Source organism: Dicentrarchus labrax, unplaced genomic scaffold, assembly GCF_905237075.1.
Source record: "Dicentrarchus labrax unplaced genomic scaffold, dlabrax2021, whole genome shotgun sequence".
In the NCBI taxonomy this organism is placed as follows: Eukaryota; Metazoa; Chordata; class Actinopteri; family Moronidae; genus Dicentrarchus; species Dicentrarchus labrax.
The window spans coordinates 25,323,470-25,333,885 of record NW_026136721.1 but is presented as its reverse complement, the minus strand read 5'-3'; positions in this window follow the sequence as shown (position 1 = coordinate 25,333,885).

Genomic DNA, 10,416 nt, shown 5'->3' with positions numbered 1-10,416 from the left:
ATTGTGTTCATGTTTACAATATACAGAAACAGTTTGATTAGTGCAATAGACAATGTATGTTGTCCATTGTTGCTTTTTATACATGTTTACATACTCATCTATTTTTTCACCCTCTTTTATGAACATAATTGTTCTATCTTTAGTTTCACCTGTCTTTGTTCAGCTTTTTTCTCCTATGTCTATTTCCATTTTCCTGAAAATTATTCTTGGAACTGTGTGCAACCTTGAGAGAATTGGAAAACCTTGTAAGACTCCTTTTATGTGTACACACACCTGGCCAGTAAAACTGATTCTGAAAATAATTTTTCAAAGGAGAAAAAAAAGAGAAATACATAGAACTAATACTGCAATATCATATTAATGATAAACTAATGGTTACATGATTACAATTATTTTTCACAAAAACTAAAGTTTAGTACAGAGGTATTATTAGCAATATATACTTAAAACATCCAAAGTAAAAGTATTTATTAGATAGGAAAATTGCCCTTTTTAGAGTGTTGAATTGCATTATTGTATTATTATTATTAATGATGCTTTTTTTGTGTATATGAGGCATTTTATTGGTGCAACTGAGGCTGGTGTGCCTTTAACTACTTGCTGTTGGGTATATCATTCATATTTTGTCATCTGATCATACATTTTGGAGGTAAAATCCTGATCATGAAATGGACTATTACCTATAGCTGTCAACTAAATTCACTGTAATAAAAAGTACAATAATGTCTGAAATTTTGTGGAGTATAATATAAAATAACAAACCATAGATATTCAAGTAAGTACAAGTACCTCAACATTGTATGTAACTTCTTAGGTTAATATATAGTCACTTTAAACCACGGATAAACACTATCCTGTTGGTTGGAGACAAATCCTTGGATTTGACCAGACCTCAACTCCACCCCCACTCGTTACAGGTTACACACAAAAACTAAAATATTAATCAAAACAAACGATATATCAATCAGAAAACATAACAATCAGAATTGTTTAGATAGTAGTCTGGGCAAAAGGCGTCTTCTCAATGACAAGACAGTATTTTTAAATTGATGATGGTGCCTGTGGTTGATTTGCTTCATGTTGCTGAGCAGGAAATCTGTCAGGAAGCAGGCATTGTTTGTTTTGGTGGGTTGGCCCTTTAACTTGTCCGAAAGGCCATCCCCAGCTGTTTTGTCTACAGGTCCAAACCCATAAATCAACAGGAAGTCATGTGGATGATTCAGTGGTAAGGCGAACCTCCTGGATATCATCAGCGTTTGTCTGTGTACGGGCCAATAATTGCTGAAGTTCATCTTGCAGGTTGCCTCCCTTCCTGTTCTGCGCCTTTGTCTGTGCTTTGTTAAAAGAAGGATGTTTGTCAGACAATCATTTGAATAATCAGCAGAGAATGGCACAAGCTGCTATAGAAACCTACGGATCTTTACACAAACCATTACACCAAAGCAAAACAATAGTGGCAATATTAAAATAAATGACAGCTTTATGACCAATTTCCCATGTGTTTGTATGATATCATATTGTTACTTCAGTTAGAGCAAATTAAGGAAGAATAGCACAAGTCACTTTATCAAGTCGAGCCACTGAGGACAGTGTCACTACAGCTACAGTGTTTCAGTATACTAGGTTGTTGATATCTTTAAATTTGACTCTTAAAGTGGCTATAATTGATATTTTTATAATATAACATAATTTTTAAGCAAGACTCAGAAACTGCTCAGCACCAAATAGCAAACAGACACCATTAGTGCCTATCTGGTGAACATAGTGGAGCATTTAAAAGCTAAAGAGACACATTTTTCAGGAGTTGGTGGAGACCAAAATCAGAGCAAACAGCAGACTGAATATTGGAATATCAGTTACCAGAAACACGACTCCAAATGAATTATAATGTTGCTGATGACTGTGTCAATATGCAACTATTGGCTAACAAGTTTGCGAAATAAACTTAAAATGTGATGTTCACAAAACAGTTCAGTTAAAAATAATCTCAACATTTAGTCCCATATTCCTTTGGATCTGAGGATAGGGAATCGTGGACTCATGAGCTCAGTAGGTTTTGATATGATGTCCAGTGTCACGGCTTTCATATGATTAATGATCTAAAAGATCCGGCAAGCATATCACACCTGCAATGTGATTTCCACGTACCAACTTAACAAACAAAACAGTTTGAACCTCTGCAGGAAGCTGAATTCAATCATATTATGATTATTTTACATACACCAAGTAGGCATCTTCTCATATAAGCACCCAAACTTTACAATTTACAATTTTAAAAAAACAAACATTGCCTTCCATTTCTCAACAGAGCAAAATTCATGTGTTGTTTGGCCCTGTTAGAGTTTAGTTTTGTGGTTCTCCAAGTGAGGCCACAGTTTTTATTTTTCAACTGTTGCTCATTGTTCAATTGGCTTTACCTTTTTGGCAGAGATGTTGTTCTGATTCTCCAATGTCTTTTCAAGTTGTTGTGTTAAGATACTGATCTTCATATAGTTACTTCAGCTTCATCGTCATGCTTTGAATTAATTGGTTCCATACGACTTCCCTAGCTTAGCTTTTGTTTGGAATAAACATGAAATTACATAATAATTTATGTAATTTACATTTCGTACCAGCATCCACTGACTGGCTGAGGATCGTGCAAAGGAAAGAAAAAAGACTGCAGTAACCACATTTTTCTTTCATTCTTTGGAATGGCTCTCTTTGGCGTCACAGTAGGTGCACCGTTGTGAAAGGCCCTTATAGTTGGAAGAGCCCTATCTGATGGACTGAGCACACACGTGGAAACTTGCTTGTACTGCATTTATAGTGTTCAGTGCAAAGAGCTCATTAGAGTTCATTAACCTGTGCACAACTCTGTGGCAGAACACTCTAATGCATGAAATACAAGCACTTAAATACGTCAGTTAAGTATATCATGGTATATTTTTCTACACTCATGCTTATATATCACCTGTGTGCCATCGTACATTAATTGGTATCCTATATATGTCAAGGCAAGTCAAGGCAACTTGTAGTTTGTTTGAAGTTTATTTGTTCAGTACGTGTATATGTTTAGTACCTTTCATCACCAAAGCAATTCATGCTTTACATAGGACATACAACCTACAAACACAGAATAGCAGAGATATGAGGCAAGATAAAAAGACACATAAAAAGGATTTTAAAAGAAGAAATTAATGAAACAGAAATTAACTGAATTAACAAAAGCAGAATAAAGAGTTACAGTACAGTGCAAGATATAAATAAATAGCCAAACTAAATTTCATAAAAAGCTGTGAAAATAATATAAAGATATATTCAACACTTGCCCAGAAAAAAAGTAGAATATTTTTATTAATAGGATTATTGTTTTGACATGGGATGGAGCCATACTGTGCTCATTGAAGCTAAAATTGTATGGGCACAGCAGGAAACCCGTGGGGCCCCTACAAGATGCATCAAGACTGATAAAACAATCAGCCTCAGTCTTTTATTGACAGGATTATGCAATCGCAAGACAGTTATGTCCTCTCCACGTATTGGTCCACTTCGATCACATGTTCATTTGCTATCTTAATTACTTTACAGGGTGTCCCAGCCGAGGTGACGTGATTCGCACATGAATTTGCAAGTGTTTGCTGCATAATTAAAGTGCAGAGGAATGCTGGCGTGGGATTGGTGAAGCAGTTGGATCATGAGAAAGGCCTCTCTGTTTGTTGGTCCACCAGGGCACAGAGACGTCACATTGTGAGCCCGGCCAGCGTTGGGTTACTGTATTGTCCATCGTTTTCCCACCTCCCTTTCGCTCTCCTGCACAGCCACGCACCAGAGAGGGGGAAGAAAGTGGCTTTTCATTGATGGGTCAGTCAGAGCATGCACAGGAACTCAGAGAAGAGGGGAGTCAGTCAGCTGGCTACAACTGCCTTTCATGATCCTGAGTCATTCCCCAGCAACCAGCAACCTGCATGAAAGCTACAGAGTGACTCATTACCCCCACCACCATGAAGGACCAATCAGAGTGCACTCCTTAATGGCAGCTTTATTGTTATAGTGTAACTTACTTGGTCAGACTTCAAGGTCTTCCATGAGTGGAAAAGAACATCCACTTCGGAGGTTAAGGGAATCAGCCGTAGAGTTCAGTGCAGGACAATGACCATTCTTACTTATGTAAGAGTTGTCTGGAGCAAATAAAAACCATTGATAGTTAAAATAAATGTTGTCTCCATTAAGCAGAACAGGGCTGTAGCCAGGATTTATAAATATTGAGGTCAAGCCCAAGTCTCATTGACGGGTTGCTAAGCCCTGCTCCCCTTGGTTACTGTTGCTTGTATCGGCTGTACCTAAGTAAGCTGATGTTAGCTCCATGAGTTGTATGATGGCCAGACTCACAATGTGTGGTATGATGAATTGTTATATCACTTAAATTGTTAACTTCTTTCAGCAAACACATCAAATAACGCTGGATTTCACTATCATTCTCAGGTCTTTTTCTCACTTCTCCCCTCACCCACGTTGCCCCTTACTCTATTTCACTCCCTTTTGTGTACACTCACACCACTGGTTTCGCAACAGGTCTTGGCCAGAGGTCTGAGTTTTCTGTTGTTGTAGTGTAACAAGGAGCCCTGTCACATGTGTTTTGGCCAAATCCCCCCCCCACTCCACCCACTCTCAAGTCTCTCTCCATCACACCGGTTAACTAGTACATTGCCTTTCTCAGAGAATGACCCAAAGGACAAAGCAGCTTATTTTAAGGCTGAGGAGTGGTATAAATGTGGATACACAGGCATATAAAACAATCTCCTGCCTCCTTTATATTCGTTAAAAAAAGGGAAACTGTAATTGTTCTCCAAACACAATTTACTTTTAGCATGTCTGTGATTATCTACGTAAAAGCGTATCCATCCATTTCAAAAATAAGACTTTTCCCCTTGATGTACCACAGTGGTACAATTGTGAATATTTTGGCCACACTACATTGACATTCTCGCCAAATTTAGCTTTATAGACCTCTGCTTTCCAAGCCATAGTCAATTAAATATAAGACCAACTTGAGCAAAGACAAGAATTCTCTTTTAGACTGAATTACATGTTTGATAAATCATTAAAGATAAAGTTCTGAAATACTGTATTACCTGGTTTTAGAGCCATTGCTGCAGAATTTAACAAGGATTATTAGAGTCTACATACCACCTACATAAATCTCCTCCAGGATTTCAGCATGAGAATAAAACAAAAGGCGTGAGAAATGTTGAGATGTGGCTGGGCAGGGTAAAACAAATGAGTCATTCATAGAACAATTAGTTTCTTTATTTTCAAGACAATGACTTCTTAATTACAATAACAAACCTTTGTTCACGTCTGTCTCAAGAAATTGAAACTGCCCAAAATCTTAATCAAAAACTGGCTTTACGGCTGATAAATATAATTCAGTGAACTTTCTTCAAATTTAATAGAAAAAAAAACATAGAAAAACAAATTCCTTTGTGTTACGCTGTGTAAAAGAGAATTATTTGTAATCTAAATGAATAGAAAATCTATTTTTGAATGTTATTAATCAACAACTAAAGGATTGGGCCAAAACGTTTTTACTTTTCTCATCAAATTGCAACAGATTTGCTCCTTTATCTACTTATGAGTATTTTTATTGTTATATGGTTTATTTAGGCTTTTGTAGGAGGGTTCCACTCTGTTACATTTTTGCACCATTTTGTATTTTTACAGCTAAATCAAATCAAAACTATATTGTCAAAACTCACTCTTTCTTACTTACTTACTTTCTTACTGTCAGTGTCAAATCTGTTATTTGTTTGACTGGATGTATGTTTGACTCAGCATATTAAATTCCTTGGTCCATTTCCACTTTCACTGTCTGAATCAGCAAAACAGGCTGCAATCCTCCTTGTACACCGTTGTCTAAACTAGTGCTGTCTGGTTTGATGGAGGAACACAAACCTGCAAACAGGACAAAGACACTGACAGAGGCACTTCAAGGCCAACCCTTTTATCCCAGTCAACAAAAAGTTATTTTAGCTTACAGCAAGAACATCACATGTACTTATGACTTTTGTCTTTTTTGTGTGCACTCAGCGTATTCCAACTATTGTTGGGGAAATTATTCAAAATCTCTTCTTGAAGATATTAAACATGTATTCAAGGAAACACACACGGAAAAAGTCGCTCTGTCTTCTAGTCAAACTTAATTGTTTTAAATCTTATTTTTATACACATAGATTAACCTGTGAGTAAATCCACCACAATATACATAGCTCTAATTGAATTCACTTGAATATGTTTTCTGCAATTCCACGTACACACAAAAAGTGTTTAATATGATTCAAAGAAATAAAATAATAAAGTGATTGGGAGGAGCTTCTCCTGAGCAACTTAAAATTGCTACAGGCTGAAATATGTTGCTGGATTTATTTATCAAATTAAGGCAGGCTTTAGATTAATAGTTCAAAATACATTTTCTCACAATCTTGCTGAGAGTTACATAAGAAGTTCAATTCCACTCTGACATCTGTGTAGTAAACATGAAGATACAGCCAGTTAGCTTAGCTTAGCACAAACCCTGGAAATGGGCGAAACAGCTAGCCTGGCTCTGTACAAGGGTAACAAAGCCCTCCTTCCAACACCTCTAAAGCTCTTCAAGTCATACAAACACCAAAGTATAGAAGCACATTGTAGTTTCATGGGATTATGTGCCTGGCTATTTCTTTCCGGGGTACAGTGGCTTCCTGCAGTCTACACTGGTTGCCTGGCAACGTCACAGTGATGAGAAGACTCCAGGAAGGAGCCTTTATTAAACACAAAGGAAGTAAGGTCTTCATCAATTTGCAGTAAAAACATGTAGATGGTATTCGTAATCAGGTTACCATAAACAGTAATATAAGAAATTAAACTGTACACTTTTTCTTTTGTGTCGCTGATATTTGTGATGATTTAAGTCTGCCTTGGCACCACGCGTCCACGGACTCTCCCATATACTCTTCACTTCAGTCTCATTCAATTTGTGATTTACTCAACTAACTCAAAGTATAAGTTAGTACTTTCAATAGACACAGCAAAGGAAAAAGAGGCAGTAAGATGAATGTTGAGTTTTTAGTAGGTATAGGAAGCAGATGAAGATAGACAAAAGGGAGGAGCAGGATGATAAATAATGATATCAGCTTCCTGCATTACCTTTGGCCTGAAGAACAAAAAAAGTAAAAAAAAATGACGCATGATAATTACATTATTGTCCCTTTGGGTGTCTCATCCGGTGGTCCGACAGGGAGGACATGAATGGGAAGTGTGTGATAACCCTTTGACCTGACCCGTGCACATGGAGGTTATTTTAGAAGTCCAGGAAAGGGATGAGAGACCAGCACCCTGACGCAATCATTTTAAGGTGCTCACAACCCCTCTGAAGTTTTAGTAACAAAGCTTACCCAGACTAAAGGTTTGGAAGAAGCAGGATGTTACATATCAAAGGCCAGTAACATTTATTAATGATCTTATTTAAAGCAGCATTAATAAATTATTGGAAGCGCAACAAGCTGACACTGAAATAATGCCATATAAAGCAACATTATCATTCATTTGGATTCGTATTTCAGGACCCCTGACAAATATAAGTTCAATATTCACTCTTCTGTTTACTCTGTTGGTCTCCACCAACTCCTGAGTAATACATGAGCTGTTAAATGCTCCACTATGTTCACCAGCTAATCACTAACTGTTTCTGTTTAATGTGTGGTGCTGAAAACAACCAGAGAAAACAACAGAAAACCAAAACAACGCAGATGAGAAGAAACCAAAACAGTTAAATGAAACCAAAACAAAGCTAAAATGCTGATGGGAACCGCTGAGTTGGTTGATAATTTTGTACAGGGTTATCATTTAGAGCGACCGCTTCTATCACACATGGTTATCTGATCCTTTGTTAATATAAAAATATTGATTAATGTAAGCTTGAAGTGTTGAAGTGAAATGCCTAATTGTCAGGGGATCTTATGAAAACTCACGTTGTTTTAGAAGATTACTGACAAATGTTTCTAGAGGACTCACATTCTGCAGAATTATGAATTTGAATACGGTCTCCATTACAGATGGGCAAATTACAATATCATGACACAATGCAAAAATCACTCGTAGTGTTGCTTCTAAAATAAATTTGCAGTTGTTTGACAAATCCTTTCCTCATTTACACACAGTTGTGCATAGCTTGCAGCAGTACTACAGCCCACTTTGCTCCATGTGAGATCAGCAAACACATCTTGCCTGTGTTTGTCACTTGATATGCAGCCTCGTCACAGGCTATGTGTGTCTCAGTGGGAGAGCTGGGGGAGTTATGTGACCGTGGACATCTCCTGTTACAAAACATACACTGCAGCCGCACAACCTCGCTGATTCTAAATGTCACACAGACTGCAGGAGAAGTTGACTCTCTCAGAGGATGTTCGTCTAATTTCGAATTCAAGCTGGCAGGCTTGTAAACATTGTACAAAGTCCCGTCCGTGGCTTATCTGTAACTGCATCAGCAGATTTGTAGTGGATATAATGTTGACTCCAATGGGTCTCTGTGTTAAAGTTAATTAATAACAATTAGCACAATGTTATACTATGTTATAAGAGACAATGACATGTTGCATCTCTAAAAGCTCATATAAAATAAAAAAGACAGCCAAAGTAGTAGCTTGGGGCCAATAATACATCTGAAAAAGGTCAATAAACTCATTGTTCTGTGTCTGCCATAATTATTCACTGCCCTCTGCTCAGTTAGCACAGATTAGCATAGAAAAAGTCAGAGATGGCTGTTGGCTCAACAGGATTTATTTGTTGTTACTAGATAGCTGAAAGCCAATCAGGGCGAGGTACATTATCACGTCAAGGAGCCACTGATGGTAAAGCAGGAATGAAACAGCTGATAACCGATCAGCTGATGCAAACGCAACTGCCTGTACAAGTACAAGTAATTCTCTGTCTTCACAACACAGACAATTCAGTGATACACAATGTATGGCAGGAAAATCAACCACGATTTAATGTCTCTGGGGAAAAGTAGAGAGGAAAATAAAAATAAAAGGCAACAATGTTTTAAGAATACAAACCTTTACTTTATTTACTGCATATCCAGCAACACGATCAAACATTTCAGAGTTCAAACTTCTGGGTAATCAAGGGTATTGATAACTGAAAGAGCTAAATAGCTCTTCTATGCTAAATTAGCTTGGCATATGTGCTGCAAAAAATACAAACATCAGTTTACAATCTGCATATTCTGTAGGTCACATATATGAAAGGTGTATCCTATAATGATTTTTACAATAAAGAATGTCATCAATTCTAGATATTGTACACAGTGACCCCATTATGCAACTTATCCTTTCCTCTTGCGTAAATCACTTGAGCACAAACTTGTTTTTGTTTACATGATTTGTGGATTTGAAATGTGACTATTTGGTGGTAATATTCTTCTCTGAGAAATCCACTATCTGAGAAATATACACACAATTTATTTAGTACCACATTTCAATAAATGAGTTACACACAGTTTCATTCTCTATAAGTAATTAAAGTTTACATATAGCACAGTTGAAACACAAGTGCAACTTAATATATCAAAAAATATCAAAAAATAAAATATAATGAAGTTGAAAATAAAATTCAAAAGACCATTAAAATGAAACAAAATACATAAAATAAATCAAAGTTAAAGAGCAGTTTCAGCTCAGTTAAGATTGCAGAAATAAGTAGAATAGGTTTTAATTAATTAATTAATAAATGTAGTAAGTTTTGATGATATAAACAACTTTAAAGATAGTAAAGACTTAATATCTTCTGGAAACATGTTTCAGATATCTTGTTTAGAAACAAAAGGCTAGACCATAATGTTTTGTTTTATTCCTGTCAGCAAAGTCCCAGGGACCTGAGACCAGAGAGATAAAACATTTGGTTAAATATTTATAGCTAAGCAATTTAAAATCAACTCTTTAACACTCAGCAGCTTTTTTTTTTACTCTAACAGCAGTGAGACTCACTGAGCTACACTACCTGAATGCTATACTGAACCACCCTGGACACAAATACACTAGTGCAATACCTGTAACATAATCATGACATCTGTAATACAGTAAATGCTGCTGAGTAGATCTAATTTTCCGGAGACTCCACAGTGGGCTAAAAAAAGCACCACTCTGGCCTCTACAGGCCAGGCTGCAGACTGTGCATTTCAAACATAATAATACGTAATATATTATAGTCTAATACAGGGCATCTTAGCCCACAGGGCATGATCCACATGAATCACCTTCTAAAGCCTACTTCCATTAAATAGAAAAACATACAGATAAATAATAAACATAAAAACAGTAAAACAAAACATACTGAACCGATTTGGTGAAGACATGAGAAATGATATAAGAAATGCTTCATATATAAGATTATTTGGCA